At 37.9% G+C, this 13,865-nt stretch overlaps 1 protein-coding gene across 18 annotated transcripts in view; it reads right to left on the bottom strand.

Annotated features, from left to right (window-relative positions):
* The window catches only part of Phf21a (PHD finger protein 21A), a 183,377-nt gene that overhangs the window by 161,476 nt on the left and 8,036 nt on the right, over positions 1-13,865 (bottom strand). Inside the window, exon 2 of one of the 18 annotated variants that reach the window (XM_031371062.1) lies at positions 4,211-4,236. The exons of the other annotated variants lie outside the window; for them this stretch is intronic. The gene's annotated coding sequence lies outside the window, so the exon portion shown is untranslated. The remainder of the gene's footprint in view (positions 1-4,210; positions 4,237-13,865) is intronic. 18 annotated transcript variants of the gene reach the window in all.

Raw genomic sequence — 13,865 nt, 5'->3', positions numbered from 1 at the left:
AAAAAAAAAAAAAAAAAAAAGAGGCTTTCCCAAATCCAACTCAAAGATTAAAAGAACGGACATTCATTTTAGCTAACAGGCAGTGGCAACAATTCACTTTCTTAAAAAGAAAGAGATATTAAAATCTTCCCTGTGTATGTCTCGAAAGAAACTCAGAACCTTCTCACCTACTAAGTTGAGCAACACACACAGAGCCCTGACTCAGGCCTAAAGACTAAATCTGATTCCGGTGCAATTCACATCTAAAAACGCTGTGTGGTCAACATAGCGATTCTTTACCGTCACTGCTGTACTGAGTGAGCATCTATCTTCTCTGAGATGTGCTGATGAGAAATTGAAACTATTACAATATGCTACAACTTCTAACTTTTCAAACAAAACCACCAAGAAACAGAAGTATGAAACACACAGCCTCCATCCTGCTAAGTAGTCCTAAAACTTGAAAGTGAAAGCAATACAGACCTCAAAAGAAGTTGTTTGCTTGATGGTAATGCTAGCCTTTAAAACCAAAAATATGTTCTGTTACAGAAGACTGAAATAAGGGCTTCCATTAACCTTGTTTAAAAAAAAAAAAATCCCATGAGCATAGATTTTTTTTTCCTAAGTCTCTTCATCAGAGCAGCATGGGGTCCCATTAGGCACCCTATTTTACTTCCACCTTATAAATAACGTTAGCTGTTCACTATTTCCATGGAAACCAAGTACAGAGAAACCCACTTAAATGAATACCGGTTAAAGGAATAGTTTTATTTGAGAAGGTTTTTGCTGCTCTAGATGAACTCTACTGGGGAATACTACAAAGTCTCCTTAAGTATAATTTTTAAAAGTATATCTTTGGTGTAGAGGGAGCTTATTAAAGGTCCTGTTAAGCAAGTACACTCCTTGCACTAAACTAAATATGCCAAACAACATCATAACATTAAAGATGCATTTCCCATGCACTGCACGGGGGCTTCAATGCACAACTTGCACTGACTAGACTTCTTCATGCATTGGGGTGGAATAATTACCCCTCTGGGTCTAATTTAAACTAATAAAACAAGAGAAATTCAGTAAGGCTAGCATCACCTTTACTGACTAGTAATAAATGGGTCCCACACTGCAGGTACACGTGCAGCTTACTGCTCTAGAGAAGAGCAGATGGGGCAGATAACTAAGCTCCCCTCATCACTGGTACCTGCTAAGATCAACAAACAGTCCAAATTCCCGCCTCAGCAAACTACTCTACAAGCTAGACCAGGAATGCTTAACACAAAATGTGAATACAAAGAGAATACTCACAAGGAAGTGCATGAGGCAGGGTGATTTACAACTCTGTCATACAGTTTCCTACGCAAAAATTCTAAAAATGATGATTACAGGTGTCAAATACAAAAAGTCACAGTCAAATGTACATAAAATAGGATGCAACCTGTAAGAGTAAATTCAAAAGTAAGTATCAGAATTTCTAAAGGTCTGGGGATGTATCTCAGTTGGTAAAGTGCTTGCTCAGCATGCAGGAAGACCTGGTTCAGTGGCCAGCACCACATGAGCTAGCATGACTACAATCCTAACACTCAGGATGTGGAGCCAAGATCAGAAGTTGTCAGGTCTGGTGATGCACACTTTTAATCCCAGCCCTCTGGAGGCAGAAGAAGGCAGAACTCTGTGAGTTCGAGGCCAGCCTAGCATACATTGTGAGTTCCAGTTCAAGGTTATCCTCCCATACATATCCAGTTTAAAGTCAGCCTAAATTAAATGACATCTTGTCTCAACATAAAAAAATTTTTTAAAGGATTTTGAACAACTGCAGGGCAGGGTAACACACATCTTTAATCCCGGCACTTGGAAAGCAGAGGCCGATGGATCTTTTTTAGTTCAAGGCCTGCCTGGTCTATATTTATAGTGAATTCCAGGACAGCCAGTACTACACATAGAGATGCCTCTCAATAAATAAATAAATACATACATACATACATACATACATACATACATACATATATAAATACATGTCTACATGTATAAAATTCTCAAAGAATAAACTATATATTTTTAAAACCCTGGTATAGACCTTAAAAGCTACTGAATTTGTAACCAACATAATCATTAATTTAAGTAACCACAATTAATTTTCAAATTTTAGAAGTTAGGGTGATGGTTCAGAGGCTAAGAACACTGGCTGCACTTCAGAGGGCCCCAGGATTCAATTCCCAGATTCATATAGTAATCTGCAATCTCACAGCCATCTGCAACTCCAATTCCAGAGAATCCAATCATCTTTTCTGGCCTCCTCAGGCACCAGACACACAAATGGTACACAGACATACATACAGACAAAACACTCATAAAGTAATGAAATTAAATTTCCAAATTTTACTTTTTCAAGTAAACAATATAGTTAACAATTCAATACAGGTTGTGGTAGTGCATGCCTTCAATCTCAGCACTTGGGAGGCAGAGGCAGGCAGATCTCTGTGAGTTTGAGGCCAGGCTGGTCTCCAGAGAGAATTCCAGGACAGCCACGGACACACAGATAAACTCTGTTTCAAAAACAACAAAAACAAAAAACTACCAGCTGCTATTTGGCAATTATCAACTAATGAACCATAAGTTACCAACATATACTAACAAGGCAACATAAACCTATTTTGCATTTTATAAACCAAAACAATTCCAATTTCTATATTAATAAGTTTAAAAAAACTTGTAAAAGCAGTAATATAAAATGTCTCCTTTCTTCTTCTGTTAGGTCCCTACCACTACAGAGAGCAACCTAATTCATTAGTCTTAGTTTTTAAGTGGCAAGCCTGTCCTAACACCTCTACTTCACATCCCCAACCAAAGAGACAACAATTATTGAGGTAAAAGGTCTTTTGTTTTTGCTTTGGGTTTGGGTTGGTTGGTTTGTAGATACAGGGTCTCTTCATTAGATAGCCCTGGCTGTCCTGGAATGCTCTATGTAAACCAGGCTGGCCTCTAACTCAGAGCTCTCCTGCCTCTGCCTTTCAAGGCATGCGTCCACGCCCTGCTTTCAGGACTTTTTTTAGTCTTCCCCTTTGTTAAGATTTAGAATGGCTCACCAATGTTCTGTTACTTTTCCAGTAATTTTAAGTTACTTATCCACAGCCCAGTTGAGGTCCTGAAACTGGGGGGTGGAGTTTCACAAACTGCTAAAGTTAAGGTTCTGGTAATGGCTCTCTATTTTAAAACTACCAATTACAACAGTATCTTGTTTTCAGAAGAAACAGAAGTAAAAATGATGGCTGTGGAGGGGTGGTGTGCAATACTGGGTGGGGGGTGTAGGGGTGTGCAAAGACAATGGAAGCCAAGAGGAAGCAGGTAGAGAAGAGGGGCACAGAAACACTATGTAAGGGATGTAAGAAAGCAACCAAGCAGCACCTTGCTATACACAGCTATTGGACAGGCTTGGGATGGCCAGAGCAGGTGCTCACCCAACATAGATTGGCAACAAACTCTACAAACTAAGCAGGGAAAAACTTCTGAAAACATTAACCACAACCACATAGAGAGTCTATATCTAATCTGTTTATCTATTAAAATGAAACACTTCTAAAATATCCCAATTTTCACTCAACCATGTGAAACAACTTCCATACATCCTGCATGTGGCTGAAGTAAAGAAAACATACTGAGGCTGGGATTGTAGCACAATGGGAGAGCATTAGATTAGCATGTATGAGGCCCTGAGTTTTGTCTTAAGAGAGGCAAAAGACCACCTGATATGCTTCAGTGGGAGAGCACTTACCCAGAGGGTACCATGCCTGGGTGCTATTCCATCCACCTCTCCTAAAACCAAACAGGGCTCATGAGATGGTTCAAAGAGAAAGGGCCTTTGCTAACAGGCCTGGAAAGTGAGTTCAATCCCCAGAACCCACATGGTAGAAAAAAAAAGTGACTCCCCCAAACTCTCTTCTGACTGCCACAGGCATGAAAGCATGCACACACACACACACACACACACACACTAATTTAAAGAATTATTTTATGCTAATTTTAAAGCTATAAAACTTTATTTATTTACTCTAAAATGCTATAACTTTTTTTAATAAAAGAAACTATATACCCTCTATAATACTGCTGAATTTTTAAAAACACCTGTTGGGCAAAAGTATAGCACTTTGTTAGAACAAACTTGTAATTTTTATTCAGGAATAAAAACAATGTTTTAGGAATAGAGACAAAATAAACTATAGTAAACACTCTGACTCACCTACAGGCCTTCATCAGATGGTACAGCTGGTTAGCGAAAACAGAGCAATAATGGATGCTGTTAGGTTACTTTAACTCAAATGCTTGCAAGGAGAACATACACACATTCAGGTGTCTGCATAAGCTAATACAGATACTACACACTTGCTGAATCCCTGAGGGTTAAACATCACAAATGTTTCAGATACAAATCAGAAGTCAATTAAATAAAATTGTTACATACTTAATCTTTTCCCCTTCTTCAGTCACTAGGAGGAGATGGGAGAAGAAGAAAGGCATACAGACATGTTAATAATATAGCCAAATCTCAATTCTTTACCAAAAAATACAAACTCTTTTTTTGTTTGTTTGTTTTGATTTTTTCGAGACAGGGTTTCTCTGTGTAGCTCTAGCTGTCCTGGAACTCACTCTGTAGACCAGGCCGGCCTCAAACTCAGAAATTTGCCTGCCTCTGCCTCCCAAGTGCTGTAATTAAAGACATGCACCACCACCGCCATACAACAAACTCTTATTTCTGAGATCACTGTAGCTTTTTTGATGATCAACCTGTCCCCAGTCTGTTGCTAGGTTTGGCACAGGTAGCTTATGACAGCTGTATGAAGAAAAGGGATATAACAAGTAGTGTTAAGACCAGACACCAGATACCAGATGAAAGGGATCTCACAAAGGCAAATGCCCAAATGGGAAAGCAAACAGACCATGCCTGTCACTCCTAGAAAGCACGTGTGTAGCCTTTTCCATCACTGGGGCTCCACAGCTATACCTGTCAGGTCTTACCCCTGAGCCTACAGTAAGAGCTGAATACATAACTGGCCAACTCCAACAGACTAACTAGCTGATTAGCACCTTGGAATAGGCTACTCTTGACTTGATGCTAAGTGATGCTGAGGAGCCACTATAAACTCCATGGTGATCTTGTTGCTGGTCTCTGGTTGCTAGGGGCAAAGGAGAAGCTTATAGCACTACCAGTTTTAATAAAATACTCTGAAATACTTTTAAAAGATTAAGTTAAAATTAACATACTCTCATGTATTTTCTATTTCTCCCAGGAATGTTCCTTAGTAAGAATTCATTAGATAAACTTTTGTATGATGTAAGAGCATTTTGAGGGAGTAGGCTCCTGTTTCTCAGTTAAACTGCTGCATATTTAAACTGTTCCCATGAACTTTTAACTAGACTGTACCAACAACAATAATTCATCTCGTTTACTGAGTATCCTGAGATGCCCTCATTGTCTCTTCACACAAATCCTAGGGCTATTACTACCCCTGTACCATACCCAAAGAAACTTGTCCACCTGACCAGGACAATAGTCTGTACGTGGCATGCACCAGATACATCTTTATGAAAGACAGTTTAAACTGTTAATCCAAAATTGCACATTCAACTTTTAAGTTGTTGTGCTGAAATGCCAACAGGGCAAGCCACAAAGCCCAGGTTCTTGCCCAATATGTAACTAACATCTGTCTCCACTGTGAGATGGGAGGCGAGGGGAGCAGAAAACCCAACAGTGGAGCACTGCTTGGTGTTTACTAACCCTGCCTAGTTGACAGTCCACTCACTTATTCTTCAAAATAATCCCAGAAGGTGAGTGTTATCTCTGCACACTTTGCAGATAAAGAAAAGGAGGTAGGTACAGGAGTGAACGGGCCACGGTCAAAAGCTAATCCACGACACAGCCAAGATCCATGCCTGCTGCATACTGGAACTTCACACTACATTCTACTGTGTGCTGAGTTGCCTTGAACTATACAAACACAAACCTTTTAACCTTTCAGCAAAGGAGCAAGCGGTGTGCTTCAGTTAACTGAAAGGAAGCAGTAGTGCTTTCTAAGCATGTGCACCAGACTTCTCTATGGCACATGGGTACATCCCTGGCGAACAGATCACTGCTCTGCTCAGAAAGCCGCACACTGTAAATCTGGTTAAAAGCCCCCAGTGCACCCCTCTCTACACTCAGACCCACACTAGTCATTCGCTGCAAGAAACAGGCAATTCCGAGAGATCCCAGTGCAATCCTCTATAAAATGAATGTCACTCTGGAATCATCTGAGTGTGTACAGTACCCTTCTATCACCCTTTTCCTTCCCAAACACCATAAAAAAAATAATAATCAAAAAAGCTCAACGGAAATGAATGAGTCTAAGCTACTTAAAAATCCTAACAAATGTCCAATGATAACTATAACTTTAAATGAGAAAAAATAAATGCAAAAATCTAATTTTGTAACCTGTCCAAATCCAACATCTGAAAAGCACTAGGCTTCTTTGAAAGACACAATTCTTAGACAAGTTCCTGATGAAAGTGACTGGAAGAGGCAGAGAAAAGTCAATTTTTTGCCTCAGATTCTAAATATTTTGATATATGTATCTAAATTTTAAAAAAATTACTGCTGTATTATAAGTTATTGGGTTCCTTACCCTAATACCTTAATATACAATAATGCATTTAATTGCACAAATAAAATGTATAGTATGAATTTAGAATTTGTGTATTAACAATTAATACCTAGAGAAAACGGCCAAGCAGCGCAGGACAGGACCAGGCGGTGCCAAAAACTTCACATAGTACATATAAGAGCCATCGCAGCTCCCTCCATTGACATCGTAAAGTTGCCACATTTTCTGGGCTCTCTTTTGAATTAATGTGGCATCTGCTCCAAGTACAGCATGCTAACATTTTACTAAAAGACATTTTCATTGTACGTTTCTATCTGGTTTGCTTTTCATCCGAACTGTTTTATTTCAGCGGTCATCATTTCTTTACACCAAGTTGTGAAATTGGCATTCCTAATCTGTCTCCTGAGCACAGCAAGGGTGGGAAGGCACCATCAGCTAAAAACCTTCTAACAGCAATAATTACAAAATGCTTTGCATATAGATTAAATAAAGAAAATAAACAGCACGAAGATTTTTGTAGGCTTTTTAGTATCAGGTCCTGATAAGTTAACTGCATCTGTTCCTTTTCAAAAAAGAATTCTGCTCTGAAGTGTTGGGGGTGGGAAAGAGGTAAACAAATACTAAACAGAATCATTCAAGTTACAAAGTTTGGTCCATGTGAAATGCTGATTTCGATGACTTGCATGTTATCCACCCTAGCTTGTGATAATTGCTTCCTAAGACGTCCTCAAAAATGCGGCAGCAATGAGCCAAATACAACCACTTATACTTAACATGCATGCCGCATACTCTACAATGTTACGTCACATCAAGCCCAGAGAAGACGCTTACCAAGCTATCCTGCATTCTATAAACTGCCTAACAGCAACAGGAAAAAAGCGCTGCCATTTCTATGGGATTGGGAACTAGCAGGGGAGAGAGCTTTCCCTCCCTCTGGTCAGCTGGCATGAAAACAAATAAGGCTTATATTTCTGTCTTTTAGGCTCACCCCTCAAGGCCTTCACGCTCAATCTTTCAGCTTCTCACACGAAAGAAAGGCTGATTCTTTAAAACTAAAGAGCTGCAAAAGATCACTCCAATTTAAAAGCCCCACACCTTTTATCAACTGTCCTCCAGCTGTCCCCATGGCTATACCTCTTTTGCAGGAAAAATGGCCTGGGCAGAGCAGTAGTATCCAAGAGGGTGTGTGCCCCCAGAAAGCCCACCCCAACCCTCACCCCCAAAAAACTTGCACTTTGATTTTCAGCCTTTTAAAATTTCAACTTGCTTATATGTTTAACAGAAGATATAAAATGCCAGCTCAAATTATTATACATTTGCTGGAAGCCATGATTTTAAGAGGCAGAGACCATGGGTCAAGAAGACAAAGAACAGAATTTAAAAAGTATTAATTAGGAAATTAGGTGCTGCCATTAACTAACTTGGATTCTTGGATTCCCTCAGTCTCACAATCACTGAGATTTCCTTACTATTATGAGGGAGAAGAAAGAATTCTCAGGCGAGGTCTGATCTACTCAAAATGAAAGCATACTTATGAATACTGCCAGAGAGAAACACTCTTAACTTTGTTCATCAAAACTCTGACACCTCAACAAGGTGGTAAGGTGGTAAGGTGTACACCTTTAATCTCAGCACTTGGGAGGCAGAGGCAGGAAGATGTCTGAGTTCAAGGTCAGCCTGATCTACAGAGTGAGTTCCAGGACAGCCAGGGCTATACAGAGAAACCCTGTCTTGAAAACAAAACAAATAAAAAAACAAACAAAAAACCAAAAAGCAAAAAACAAAATTCTGACACCTTGTTATATCCAATGTGACTTCACTAGCTATGGGTCTGAAGAAGCAGAAAGCAGCTGAGATCAAAGAGTGTATTTTTAGGGTTAGAAGGCTTAAAAAAAAAAAAAACTACTATAATGAAAGACTTTTTATTAGCTATGTAATAAAATGTCCAATTTAGAAATTACTAAGATGAATTATGACAACCTTAGCAACAAGCTAAAACACTCAAAGCAGAATCCAAACAAAACCATTGAAATCATTTACCTTTAAAAAAAATCCTTAAAAGATGAGTAGCATTTTCAGCATGGCATTTGGTGGCAAAATGAGCAAGCACAAGTGGCAGGGTGGGGACATGTAGAACACTACTCAAATGCAGACGTAAGCACAAGACAAATTCCCAGGCAGCATCTTTCTGCCCACTAAGCTAAAGAGGTTCATTATTTCAAGGCTGATCATCATCTTGGTTTTAAAACTCTTACTTTGTAAATACAAAGTGAATGCTTGAAAAGAGACTACCAGTTTGAAAAGAACAAAACTGAAAAGTTCATCTAAAAATACAACTGCTATCTCTATAAGGGGCTTCCAGAATAAACTATAAAGTTTAATTTTCATATGCTGTCTCCTAAATACAGTCTAGAAAACAATACTGTCACTTTAAGTTGAGTTTTTAGAAATGTTTTAAAAGTAATAGTGGCTGCAATTAAACCACTTAGGATACTTTTTTGTCCCATGGGGAACAATCAGACCTGGGACATTAGATTTATACATTTAAGTCTTACCCATTTCTCTTCTTCCAACCCCGCTCCTACTCTCTATATGAACCTTATTTTCAAAAACAAGCAGGTTTTTATATGGCCATCTTTCTGAAAAAAAGGAAACTTCAAAAGTGTATTAGTCTGCAATTGCACTAATTCTTAGATGTGTTACACACATACATATGCAAATGCACAAGAAACAAAAACTAGGAAAACTTTAACTTCTACCCTCTCTACATGCATCTTGATCTAATGACTTTTGTGAGATCACTTTTATAGTATTTCTCAAAGAAAGGATAGTTAACTTTTAACTACTGCTCTAAAATGTCCACAAGTTATATAAAGACTAAAATGGTAAATGTAAACAATTTGTATGTATCAAAACCCCCTGTAAAGCCCATACTAAGTGCCTACTGTCATCCCTCATAGATGTTAGGCCACACCCATGCCACTGAGGCACCCTGCTCAACCATGACACAGGCGCTGTTCCAAACGGTGCTTCCCTCCACCCAGTGCATCCTAGGAGGTCTCCACTCAATCACTACCACAAATGACCACCATGCAGGGGCCATGGCACTACATTACAAACTTTTTTCTTAAGCCTCTATGGAAAACAGAGTTTGGACATCATTCTGCACACTAGGACAGAGGCTCAGGGTTGAAACAGGGACCTGGATATAAGCTGCAGCGTTTGCCATCCACCTGACTCCACAGAAACTGCTGCTTCCTAGCTTCTGAAATGGAAGGAGGATAATTACAAAGTCCTCAAATATTTCTGATCATTAAAGTTAAGCAAGATACCTATGCGTGAAAGCTTATTAGTACTGTATACACATACTCAATAATAAACTAATATTAAGAACAACATACATTGATATACACTTGTTATTAACATATAAAAACATTTTTCAACCTGAAAATTAGAATATTACAATCTAAATGCCTGAAATTAGAATATTACAATCTGCTGGTACATTTCTCATATCTACATTACAATGTATACACAGAAAAGTCAGTATATTTACTATCAAGAACAAGCTATAAATTATGTCTACACACTCAAAAAACTTGTCAGAACCAGATATGGTGGTATACAACTATAATCCCAGTACTCAAGAAGCTGAGGCAGAAGTTCCAGGCCAGCCTGAGCTACACAGTAAGACTGTCTCTCACAAAAAGAAAAAAAAAAATGTCTAATTGTACATTAGAGATGGCTCAGTGGTTACAAGCAGTGGCTGCTCTTGCAGAAATCTCAGGTTCAGTTCCCAGCACTCACATCAGACAGCTCACAAGTGCCTATAACTCCAACTCCATGAGATCCAATACCTTGCTGGGCTCCAGGCACACAGCAGGCATGTGCTCACACAGAAACATGCTGGCACTCACCCATATAACATAAAATAAAATTAATTAATTAAAAAGCCTTAAACTCGTCTAATGTAAGCAGAGTAGATCACTAATTTCTGGTTCACGTCCACTCTAACTCAGACACTTAAAATTTTATAATAATATTATTAACACGACAAATACTTCTAAACACAAATCCAATTCATGTATACTACTTTAGTCTATAAAGTACATTTATGAATACTATCTCATCTACTCCTTTTAACAAGCTCTTACTTATTTTCCAATGGGAAAACTAAACTCAAAACAAGACTGAATTTTCCAAGATATGACTTAAATGACACACATATGTGACATATAATGAAATGAGAAATTTCAATGAAAAGAAGAAAAACTGTTTAACAATATTCTAGAGTGAAGACAAGTAACCACTCAGTTTTGTTCTCCTGATTTTCAGTAGTGTTTCAGGAATTACGTAAATAGACGTGGCAATAAAATTTACAGACGGAGAATTCATATAAGTACGATAATTTTCTATAGTAGCCCACAAATACCAAAGGACATTTTCCTCCTTATTGCTAGTCATTTGTATTCAATTCTTTATAAGTGCTGAATTTATCCATTTTAATATTAACTTAAAAACAAAATTAATAAGAAAGAAATAAAACAATTTACAATGTAGAAGCATATCTAACCAGATTCCATATATTTTTGATACTTCAAAAAGGTTTCACCCTCCTGTGGAGGGCAAAGTAGAGTCAAATGGTACTTGACTGCTAAGAGACAGTTTCAGTAAATAGTTCAGCAGTAATCTGTGACAATGTTCTAAGAAGTCCATGCTGTTGAATGGATACCAGTTAAGCAGATAAAAAGACAATCATCTGACTTTTTCACATGCTAAGGCACAGAATGTACACTAGAATTTACACTTATATTTTTCAATATTCCTAGGTACCCCTTTCTCACCTCAAACACTCTTTTCTCATCTCAAACAGCTAAAGTAAAAATATCCCATAAGTTCAAGGGCCTAATAAAGGTAGTACCTCAAAACAGAGGAATAAAATGTAAATACTTGAAATGTAAATTCTTTTGAACCTCCATTCTAAATACAACCTAGATGTGAATGACATTTTATTGGGGGCTGAGGGGTAGTTGCCCCCTCTCCATCAATTCCACAACACTGATGTGGTCAGAGGGTTTTCCCAAGGTTACACTCACCACAACACCAAGAGCATTTTTGCAAAATCTTACTTTTACTAATCAGCTATTTTGATGCTCTAACAGTGCAAACATTACTAACAAAGAAATTATCATCATCTTTTAAACTTTCTGAAGTCAATGAAACACTGAAATACAGTACAACAATACTGAACAGGTACAACCAAATCCTGCCAACATTCTGCTACTAGCATATTTGTCCAATTTGGGGCATGTGTCATTTAGGTAGAAACTGAGGTACACAGACACTTTAATGAACAGCAAATCATTCTAAGCCACATCATTACCCTAAGCCAAAATCTCAAAGCAAAGACTTCCAAAATCACCTGGGCTTCTAGCTAAACTACAACATAAAAAAAAGTTAAAGGTAGAGGAACTGTTTTAAATAAAAATGGTTGCTGGTAATTCTAAGTATTTACTGAGCCTTAATTACATGCCAACCACTAAGCTAAGTAAGTACTCTCAAGGCTTCTACACCCAATCCTACAACAGCCCCACAGGAGTTATAAAAAAAAAAAAAACAGTCAAAACAAAGTTTTGAAATTTTACAAGTGAACATCTAAACTATTTAAGAATCTTCCCTTCTTCTCCCTTTCAGGCTGCATCTTCTAGCATTCACTCTACATGGAGCAGGGGTGAAGTAGAGCCAGCTACAAAACCAGCATTCCAGAGCAGGGCCAGCAGGGTCAGAAGACACAGAGACCAGAGTGAGAGCCTCTAAAACAACAAGAGAGGGCTGGGGGTTGGGAGAACTGAAGCAGTAAGTCTATGAGTTCAAGTCCAGCATAAACTATACAACAGACTTTGTCTCAAAAATAAATGACATGAAGTAATTGAATTATATTGAATCATTTATTTTCAGGAATTTTTCTCCCAGTTAAACAATACTGGCCAATTATTCAAGAAGCATCACAAAACACTGAATTTAAAGACCGGAATAAAAAGCCCCCTGCCTAAGCTAATTAATCACGGCACTTGGGAAGCAAAGGCAGGTGTATCTCTGAGTTCAATGACAGCCTGGTCTACAGAGAAAGATCCAGGATTGCTAAAGCTACACAGAAAAGACCTGTCTTGAAAATAATAATAATAAAAGCTGAATAACTCTCCCCACTGGGGGCAAAAGGAACAGCATGTATCAGGCTTGACAAAACAGCTTCTACTACCCTCACTAGAAAACAATGATACCAGACTTCTGCAATAACCTATTCTACCACATGCACAGTAACTACTTACAGTCTCCAAGTCAAGTTTTGAATATGTTATTTTGCATTTAAATCTTATAAAAGCTAGTAAAAGCACTGTGATAAAACCGAACACCAATCTGTTTATAAAGTCTCACTTTAGAATTTCAGAAACAGAGTAAATATGATTTTATTAATGTAACCTTAAAAAAATAAAGTTCTTAAGAGTCTTAGGGATCTATTTATAAAATGGAGTAGACAAGAAAAAGAGTTCTCCGTGGTATTTAAACCAACTACACGTCCCAGCATGCAATGTTCTTATCTGAAGTTAAGAAAAAGCTGCAGTGCATCCTGGGACTTGTAGTAAGTAAACCAGCTTTCACAGCAAGTTTCAGAAAGTCTGAACTGTGGAGCACATCTGATTAGGTCTTATTTTCAGAGTCTAATCAAATTCAGATCAAATTTGTTTGTTCTCTGCTTTGGCATTGCTTCTCTAGCACATATTAGAAAAAGTATCAATTAGTGTTAATATTTCCCGCTAGAAAAACCTTATATAAGATCAAAATGCTTTAAAAATAACTGATATGATAGAAATGTAATTTTATACTTTTTAAAATAAGTTTTGTTGGATCCGTTACAATATTTTTTATCATCTATCCACAAAGATGCTTTTACTGTGCTATGTCTCCTTTAACAATTATTCTAAATATATCTTAAAATAATTTTACTTGAAAATGTTTACAACCAAGCATTTGCTATATACTCTAGGATTGTTCACTAGTAAATATATTCTTACAATAATATGCACACACGCACACACGCACACACACTCGCAACGAAACTCCTGAGCTCTTCTCTTGTCAAATCCTTCCTTTACAGTTATGCCCACCACTCTGCATCCCTACTTCTATGTACACACACACTTCTGAAAAAAGCCTCTTAGAAAAAAAGATTCCAACTGTAGGTCTGATTCTCTCATT

Source organism: Mastomys coucha, unplaced genomic scaffold (assembly GCF_008632895.1).
Source record: "Mastomys coucha isolate ucsf_1 unplaced genomic scaffold, UCSF_Mcou_1 pScaffold15, whole genome shotgun sequence".
In the NCBI taxonomy this organism is placed as follows: domain Eukaryota; kingdom Metazoa; phylum Chordata; class Mammalia; order Rodentia; family Muridae; genus Mastomys; species Mastomys coucha.
This window is presented reverse-complemented; position numbering and strand designations above follow the sequence as displayed.